Below are 9,876 nucleotides of genomic sequence, written 5' to 3' on the forward strand. Positions count from 1 at the left end.
AGCTATATCTAAAAAACAGTTGAATTCAGGTGTCATTTAATGTGAAATAAATATAAGGTTTGGAGGGATTATAACTCTAATGGCAATAAAAAAATCAGAGACTATGTTATAGTTCTAATGGTGATTGGGACTGAACAATTTCACAATACTGAGAATTTTGGGGAAATATCTTGGGTGATCTGTATATATGATTTTCCAGTAATCTTCTTTCTCACCCCAATTACATAGACTTTACTTAAAAACAAAACAAACAAACAAAACTCCTTTGGTAACAAAGGGAATGAAACAAATGTATTCGAAATTATATAACTTTAAAAAAAACAATCAGAGGGCTGAGGATTCATATAAACCTAAAATCAGAAAATGGCAAACATTTAATAAAGATTTTTTAAAAATGGCTGCTTTTATCCCTAGAAGAGTAGCAGAAAGCAGGAAATCCTCCAGATATGGAAGTACAGAGATATCTACCAAGATTTTAATATACTTTAGATGGCCCCTTGTTGACTGGTGTGATGGTTTAGAATCCTGAGCCTCCCCAGCCACAAAAGTCTGCACCTTTTGTTCCAGTCTTTCCACTGGCCTGCTTCACATTCATGGGGTAAAATGCTTATGAAGGCAGAACTAAGAGCAATTCCTCTGAAACACTTCAGTCCTTCACTGGCTGCAAGGCCATGACCTACAAAGACTGAAGGAGGGTGAAGAAGACTGATGGAAATAAAAATCTGGTTCCAAAAAAAATCAGTAAAAGTGACAATAAACCCCTAGCTTGACTAATCAAGGAAAATAGAAAAGACATAAATTACTGATAATAGGAATGAAAGAATGGATCTGACTAAAGAGCCTACAAATATTAAAAGACAATACAAGGAAATATTATGAAAAATATTATGGTAATGAATTTAAAACCTAGATTTCTTGTGGACATATGGCACCAAAAATAACCCAAGAAGAAATAGAAAACCTCAATAGCCCTCTAGCAACTTAAAAAATTAATTCATAGTTAAGAATCTTTCCACAAAGGGGGTGCCTGGGTGGCTCAATTGATTAAGCAACTGCTTTCAACTTGGGTCATGATCGCAGAGTCTTGGGATCGAGCCCCACATTGGACTTCCTGCTCAGCAGGGAGGCTCCCCTGCCTGCCATTCCCCCTGCTTGTGCTGCCTCTCTGTTTCTCTCTACTCACGCTCTCTGTGTCAAATAAATAAATAAAATCTTAAAAAAAAAAAAAAAAAGAATCTTTCTGCAAAGAAAACTATAAGCTCAGATTTCTTAAATGGCAAATTCTATCACACAGCCAAGAAAAAGCAAAATAAAACAAAACCAATTCAACATGTATTATTTGAGAAAATAAAGTAGGAAGGAATACTTCCTTACTCAGTTTTATAAGATTATCATTACTCTGCTACCCAAACTCAGAAGACTTTGTGAGAAAAGGAAAATGCAGACAAGTATCTCTTTTATTTTAAAGTTAAATTCAATTAGCCAAGGTATAGTACATCATTGGAATGTAAGGAATAGTACAGAGGACCATAGGTCCCTGTGGGGGTGGGGGAACTGAATGGGAAGAAATCAGAGAGGGAGACAAACCAGATAAGTCTCTTTTATAAATGTAGACATAAAAAGTATTAAAATAGTGTATGTGAAAAGAGAATATACTGTGACAAAGTGGGGTTCACACCAGTGATGCAAATTTGATTTAATCATTCAAAAATCAGTGTATTTCATCACATTAATTAGTAAAGGAGAAAACCCAACTGATAATTTTAGTAGGTGCAGAACAATGCATTTAAAAGAATTCAACACCCATGGTAAAAATGATTTAAACTACAAATTGAAGGAAATTTTTTCTATGAAGAGTTTCTACAAAAAATGTAGAACTAATATCATAACTAATGAGATATGTTGAAGTCTTTTCCCCAAAAATCAAGAACAAAACAAGGTCTAATTTCACTGATTTTATTCAATATTGTTCTATGTATCCTAGTTACTGCAATAAGCAGAAAAAAAGGCAGAACCTTATAAACAATAAAGTAAAACTGTTAATATTTGTGGATACCATGATTATTTGTGTAGAAAACCCCAAACAACCTACAAATAACTGCAATAAGTTAACTAAGAAATTATAATTTCACAGGATTCAACATCAATATACAAAAATGTGCTGTATTTCTATAAACTATCTGGAAAGAATTTTAAAGTGGATTTTAAACATAATACAATTTATTCTAGAGAATCAAAGAACACTTTCTCTAAATAAGTTATAGATAAAACAATCCCAACCAAAATCCCAGTGTTTTTTTTTCCTTCAGTAAGTGAAAACTGATCTTAAAATGGATATTTAAAATATCTTGAAATCAAAATGATCTTGAGAAAGAACAGAGCTTAAGGACTTATTCTACCTGACTTCAAAATTTCTTATAGTAATCAAAACAATGTGGTGTTTGAATAAAGATCAATAGGTTTAATGACCAAAAAAAGAGAATGCAGAAATAAGCACTGATTTTTGACTAAGGCATCAAGTCAATATAATGAGAAAAAATTAAATGTTTTTACTAAATAATGCACAAGAAACTAGATTAAGAAAAAAAGTTCAATCCTGTTCTCGCAGATACAAATGTTAATTTGAGATGGATAATAGACCTAAATGTATAAGCCAGAGCCATAAATTTTCTAGATGAAAACATAGAACACTGTTTGTCATTCTGGGGTAAGCAAATATTTCTCAAACAAATGCTTTTTTTGCTTTCCAAACAAAGGAAAAAAAATAATAAATTGTATTTCATCAAAATGTTTTATTTATCAAAAAAATGAATCAGCAAGCCACAGACTTAAAAAATATTTGCAATGCATATATGACAAAGAACTCAAATGCAGATCATATAAAGAATTCCTGGAAATCAATATATTAAGAAAAAGAACCCAAAAAACTTGAACCAACCTCAAGTATGGAGATATGCTTAACATTACTAGTCTTCACAAAAATGCAGATTAAAACCACAATCAAGCATTTTTTTTTTAAAGATTTTATTTATGTATTTGACAGAGAGCGAGGGAGATCACAAGCCGGCAGAGAGGCAGGCAGAGATGGAGAGGGAAGCAGGCTCCCTGCTGAGCAGAGAGCCTGATATGGGACTCCATCCCAGGACCCTGAGATCATGACCTGAGCCTAAGGCAGAGGATTTAACCCACTGAGCCCACCCAGGAACCCCCACAATCAAGCATTTAAGAAAACAGTAAATCAAATCATCTGCAAATACTTTGAAAACTACAATAGAACAAACTTTCCAACTCATTTTATAACAACAACAAAAAAAACCTGACAATTATTTTGTAAGTATAGAAATCACAGGCTGAATAAAGACAAAATAATCCTTAACAAAATGGTAGCAAATTTAATAATATAAAGAAGGATAATATACCACGAACAAGAGGCATTTATCCCAGGAATACTAGGCTAATTTAACTTTCAAAAACCTGACACACTAAAAGAAAAAAAGGAATAAAAGAAGATCACATGAATATCTACATAGATGCAGATAAAGCATTTAACAAAATTCAGTATCTTTTCATGATAAACACTCTCAGCAAAATATAAATAGCACCAACCTAGTCAAGGGAATCTGTATGAAATACAGAGCAAACAGGACACTTAGTTCTTGAAGTCTTGGAAGCTTAGACCTAGGATCAAGAGCATGGTAGAGTCAAATACTCTTATCACTACCAATTAACACTGTACTGATAAAAAAAGGAAAAGACAAAAAGGCATGCAAATGGAAGAAAGAAAAACAGAATTGTCTATTATTTGCAGACTCCATGAATATATGGAAAATTCAAAGGGTCCAAAAAATTATCAGAATTAAATGAATTTAGTATGGCTAGAGCACACAGAAGTCAGTTTATTTCTAATAAGCATTAGAAATGAAGCTTAAAGAGGGGTGCCTGGGTAGCTCCATTGGTTAAGCATCCAGCTCTTGATTTCCGCTCAGGTCATGCTCTGAGACTGTGAGATGGAACCCCCAGTTGAGCTCCAGCTGGGCATGGAGCCCACTTAAGATTCTCTCTCTCCGTCCCTCTGCCCCTCCCCCATGCTCTCCTTAAAAAAAAAGAACAAAACTTAAAGAAACAATACAATTATAATAGCACTTAGAATATGAAATATTTAGGAATAATTCCTTTAAACATGTCTAATAAATTTATACTGACTATCACAAAATTTTGCTAAGATAAAGAAGATACAAATAAATGGAGAGACAGATGATTTCTTTTTTTAATCGGAAGACTCTTGTTAAGGTGTCATTTTTTGTTTAGCTAACAGTGCTAACAGAGTCTTTCCAAACAGATAGATAAATATGATGCAAATTCAACCAAAATCCCAGCAGACATTTTCCATAAAATTGCCAAGGTCTTACTAACATTTCGCAGTTTGAAAGAATTTAGAATAGTTAAAATAGTTTTGTGAAACAAGAACAAAATCAGACATTTACATTAACTGATTTAAAGGTAACTATAAATCTAGGCCAAGCAAGGCAATGTGATTTTGGGAAAGGATGAACATGTAGATCAATGGAAGAGAAAAATGTAAGAGGTAGTACTACACATAAATTTGTTCATAGATATTTTAGAAATATGTGAAAGAAACTCACTGGGTAATTTCAAAATATGGTGTTGAAAACCCGGCTATGCATATGGAAAAAAATGACTTCAACTTTTAATACGATGCACAAAACTTAAAATAAATCATAGGCCTGAACATAAATACTAAATAAAAAAATAAAACTTTTGGAAGAAGCCTTAGGAGAAAATCTTTGCCATTCAGCATAGTCAGACATTTCTTAGGTAGTATGCAAAAAGCATGAACCAAAAAAGGTAGTAAATTGGAATTTATCAAAATTAAAGCTCTAGCTTTTTGAAAGAGACCATTAAGAAAATGAAAAGTTAAACCACAGACTAAAAGGAAAAGTCCAGCAGGCTGATGAATAAGGTCTAAGTTTTCCAGCTACTGAAACAGCAAGATGCTGGGTGATTTTTCACACTTATTTGTGATAATTTAAAGATGCAGTGAAGGTTGTATTGATTTGGGGGAAAAAAACAAACCTCATCAAACTGTACCTTTACATAGATTCATTTCATTTTTATACAAATTATATTTCAACATATTTTTTAATTAATTATTTAAGGTTTTATTTATTTATTTGCAGACTAAAAGTATTTGGAACACATTTATTTGACAAAGATGTTACATACAGATTTAATTTTTAAAACTCATTCAATAATTAGAAGATAGAATTTTCAAAAATGGCAAGCAGTTTTGGACACTTCAAAAAAGGAGATATATGAATGGCCAATGAGCATATGAAAATACTCAACATCGTTGATCATGCAAAAAGCGTAAACTAAAATACATTGAGATATCTGTCTGTGCCCAGTAGAATAATTAAATACTGACAATGCCAACTGTTGGTGCGGATGTGTAGCAAACGGAATTATCATTCATTGCTGGTAAGATTGTTAAATTGCCCAACCATTCTGGAAAGCAGTTTGACAGTTTTTTTTTTTTTTTTAAATAAAGTTAAACTTACATGTATTATGTAACAGCAATTCCATGAAAATATATGTCCAAACAAAGGCTTTCACTGGAATGTTCATAGATGCTTTACTCATAGTAACTCCAGACTAGAAACAATGCATGTAGTCATCAAGAACTGAATTGATGGGGGCACCTGGGTAGCTCAGTGGGTTAAGCCTCTGCCTTCGGCTCAGGTCATGATCTCAGGGTCTTGGGATCGAGCCCCATATCGGGCTTTTAGCAGGGAGCCTGCCTCCCCCTCTCTCTCTGCACCTGGCTCTCTGCCTACTTGTAATCTCTGTCAAATAAATAAATAAAATCTTTAAAAAAAAAGAATTGATGAATAAATTGTGGTGTATCTATATAATGGAATACTACATCAATTAAAGAGAACAGACTACTGGTTCTAAGCAACAACATGGACCCACAAGATTTCATATACTGTATGATTCCATTTATATGACATTTTAAAAGAGAAATAATTAAGCCAGTTGGTGGTTGCTTGGGGCCAGAGGTGAGGAGTGTTGCCTGAAAAGGGGCACAAGGGAACTTTGCAGAGTGATAGAAAAGTTCTAGATAGTGATCCTGTTTGGAATTACATGATTGTATGCATTGGTCAAGACTCATCAGCTCTCTCTTTGTGGCATCTTCTCTAAGAGTGAAGACAGTTCTCAGCAATGAGACTCAGAGGGAATGGGCATATTGTTACTGCGAAGAGCCCCAGAGCAACCCCATAAAGGGACAACAATCACATCATTGTAGAACTCAGTATCCTTGGAAAGAATAAGAAGAGGCTCCGAGTTGACAAACGGTCAATGGACTAGAAAAGAACCGGCTATTGCTCACACTCTCTGCAGTCACATATGGAACATGATCAGGGCATTGCACTGGGCTTTCTTTACAAGATGAGGTCTATGTATGCTCGTTTCCCCATCAGTGTTGTTATTCAGGAGAATGGTTCTGCTGTTGAAATTCAAAATTTCCTGGGTGAAAAGTACATCGATAGGGGTCAGGTGAGGCCAGGTGTTGCTTGTTCAGTATCTCAAGCCCAGAAAGATGAGTTAATTCTTGAAGAAAATGACATTGGAATTTGTATCAAACTCAGCTGCTTTGATTCAGCAAGCCACGATGGTTAAAAAATAAGAATATCAGAAAATGTCTGGAATCTGTGTTTCTGAAAAAGGAAAAGTCCAGCAGGCTGACGAATAAGGTCTAAGTTGTCCAGCTACTGAAACAGCAAGATGCTGGGTGATTTTTCACACTTATTTGTGATAATTTAAAGATGCAGTGAAGGTTGTATTGATTTGGGGGGAAAAAACCAAACCTCATCAAACTGTACACTTACATAGATTCATTATACAAATTATATCTCAACATATTTTTAATTAATTATTTAAGGTTTTATTTATTTATTTGACAGAGAGAGAGAGATCACAGGTAGGCAGAGAGGCAGGCAGAGCAAGAGAGGGGGGAGTAGGCTCCCTGCTGAGCAGAGAGCCCGATGTAGGGCTCAATCCAGGGACCCTGAGATCATGACTTGAGCCGAAGGCAGAGGCTTAACCCACTGAGCCACCCAAGGCTCCCAACATATTTGATTTTAAAAATATGTACATGACTTGAGTTCCTGAGATCCTTTCTTGACCAGTCTTAATCTTGTCACTCCTTTCCTGTTTCCGATTTATGCATATTCTATTAACCTCTCAGATCATCCAATACATTTCCATCTTCAAAATTTTGTTTTATTTATGTCTCCACTCACTGGCCATTCTTCAGTTTTTCAGTTCAGTTCTTTAAGAAGGCTTGTCTTTAAAAGCCTTATTTTGGAAAGTCAAGTATGGTAGCCAATGGCTTCAGCTTTAATTTTGAGATACTGGATTTTAAGAAAATAGAGGCTCATACACCAAGTTGGTAGTTTGGAAGAATTCATTTAAAAAGTTCATGAGGCATTTACACTATGTGACTTACAGGAAGTAGTTTGATTTTTTTCATTGCTTCAAACTTTTCATGCACACCAGAATCACCTGGAGAACATGTTACAGTGAAGGTGGTCTGAGGTAGGTTCTGACATGTTGGTTTTTAACAAGTTTCCCAGGTGATGTGGATGCAGCTGGCTTTCTGAGCATACTTTAATTTGGCCTGTTTTGGGGTGGAAAGTGCATGTGTGAACAGCAGTCATGAAGGCTAGGGAGTACGGTATTCCCCAAATTCATACTGCAGCTCTGTCATTTTCAAGTTGGGATAAATTGGTAAATCATTTAAGCTTTGAATATCAGCTTCCTTTTTCATGAGAAAAAATATCATAACTATTCTTGTTATATTATTATTACTAAAAATCATTATTCCTGTGGTTTGCTGTACTGATTAAAGGTGTAATGTTTGTTAGGCACCTGGAACTGTATATGCATTCTTAAACCTTGTGCAGATAGTATCTACATAAAAAAAGTATTTTATTTTAAATAATTAGCCATAAATTTCAAGTTTTGGAAAATAAGGATTTGTGTTTTTCTGTCAGCTGTTAACTGTTATCTGTTTTGCCGTGAGGAGAGTGTCTAATTTTTGTGATGTAAAAGGCCAACAATTTAGGCTAGGGCATGACTAAAATTCCTTTCCTCTCCTCTCCTTTCCTTTTCCTCCCTCTCTCTTACCCTCTCTCCTCCCTTCCTCCCTTCCTCCCTCTCTCCCTCCATCTTTCCCTCCCGCCCTCCACCTTCCTTTATTAACAAGTCTAAATAATGACTTGAACTGTGATATAAGCCTCCTTGTGTCCTACTTTTTACATAACTACAGTGAAGATTGAATGATCCGGTCACCTTTCTATTTTTGGTGGCATAGCTACCCAGCTAAGGACCTCTCTTTAGGTATGGGTCAGGCCCTAAAAAACAATTCATTTAGAGTATTTCATCTATGCTGTATAATTAGGTGTATTGAAACCCACTAAAGTGATTCTTCACCTCCAGAAAGTGAGTATATAGTAGAGTTATGAATTCATCCTAAATTTCTCAATTCAGACTTTCCCTTGGCTTCTAAACTCTTTTTTAAATCCTAGGGCAGAATATTGTTGCCATTTCCAAACCCAGATTTCATTTCAGTCACCCTCAGGTGCTTGTTTATTTCCTATTTATTATTATTTGTTTTTGATTCAGGATTATTTTTCAGAATCCCCGATCCACACCCACTATACCAGTCAAGTTCATCTCTCATCAGTCACTCTGCACACATCTTTTTTCTCACCTCCCTGCTTTGAGTCATGCAGTTCCCCCAGCCTGGGACGATCTTTTCTGACAGTTTAAATTCTTCCTATTACCCAAGACCCTATTCAATCTCCACATTTCCTCTAGGAAACTTTCTTCAATTACTCTAACCTCTGAACTCCTGCTGTATTTATAGACAGATCACGTGCAGCACTCTAATTACAGACAGAATGTCAAAGCTGGAAGGGACCTTAGAAATCACAGAAAAGGAAACAGGGCACAGGATGCAGTCTGGAAAAAGAGGAAGGACATGATCTAAGAATGTGGGTAGGGAGAAGATTTGGATGTGACACTGGTACTTTTTGGGATGGTAATGGTAAGATGGGATTCAGCATTGATAAGAGTATTCAAGTTTAGCCTCATGCAGGAGGGAAAATGAGATTGATAAGCTAAGCACAGACGTGCTAGTGTGTTGGAGAGGAGCACCTAGGTCGGGTGCTCACCTGCATACATTGCCAGACTCAGCAACTCTCTAGAACACTGGTCTTTCCTTCCTCTAGAGTTACAGGTTCAGAATTATGCAACGGCAGAAGGCAATGAGATGCAAACTCACTGGACATGTTTACTCTTTCAAAAAAAACCTGTATTTCACAGCTGGGTTTTTTCAAGTTAATCATTCCAGTTTTTCAGCCAGTATTTATTGATAGATGATTGGAATATAACCAAATATAAAAAGCTGTAGGAGTGGAATTTCAAGTACAGGGAAAAACCATGGAAGATAACATCTTTTGGTGCAAAGAAAGACAGTGAGGCTAGCTCAGACTTAATGAGGATTCCATCAGCATGATGTTGAGAAGGACACCCAGGGACTTGGAATGTATTTTTAGATCAATGGAAATCCATTGAATGGAATAAGAATAAGAGTGATAGAGATAAAAATCCATTTTATTCTGTGTGGACTATGAATTAAAGGGGGCTAAGTAGGGCTATCGTTGATCCAGTATAAGTGAAATGACATTCGACTTTCTGGACCCAAAACACATTTTCTTCTGGTTTCTCCGTCACTTTGCTGGGTTTCTTCCCACCTCCCCAGTGCCATATTCTCAGTCTGCTTTCTGA

At 35.6% G+C, this 9,876-nt stretch overlaps 1 pseudogene; it reads left to right on the forward strand.

Annotated features, from left to right (window-relative positions):
• Positions 1–6,775, forward strand: part of LOC122915450 — an 88,323-nt pseudogene extending 81,548 nt beyond the window's left edge.
• Positions 6,776–9,876: the final 3,101 nt, after the last annotated feature.

Source organism: Neovison vison, chromosome 8, assembly GCF_020171115.1.
Source record: "Neovison vison isolate M4711 chromosome 8, ASM_NN_V1, whole genome shotgun sequence".
Classification (NCBI taxonomy): Eukaryota; Metazoa; Chordata; class Mammalia; order Carnivora; family Mustelidae; genus Neogale; species Neogale vison.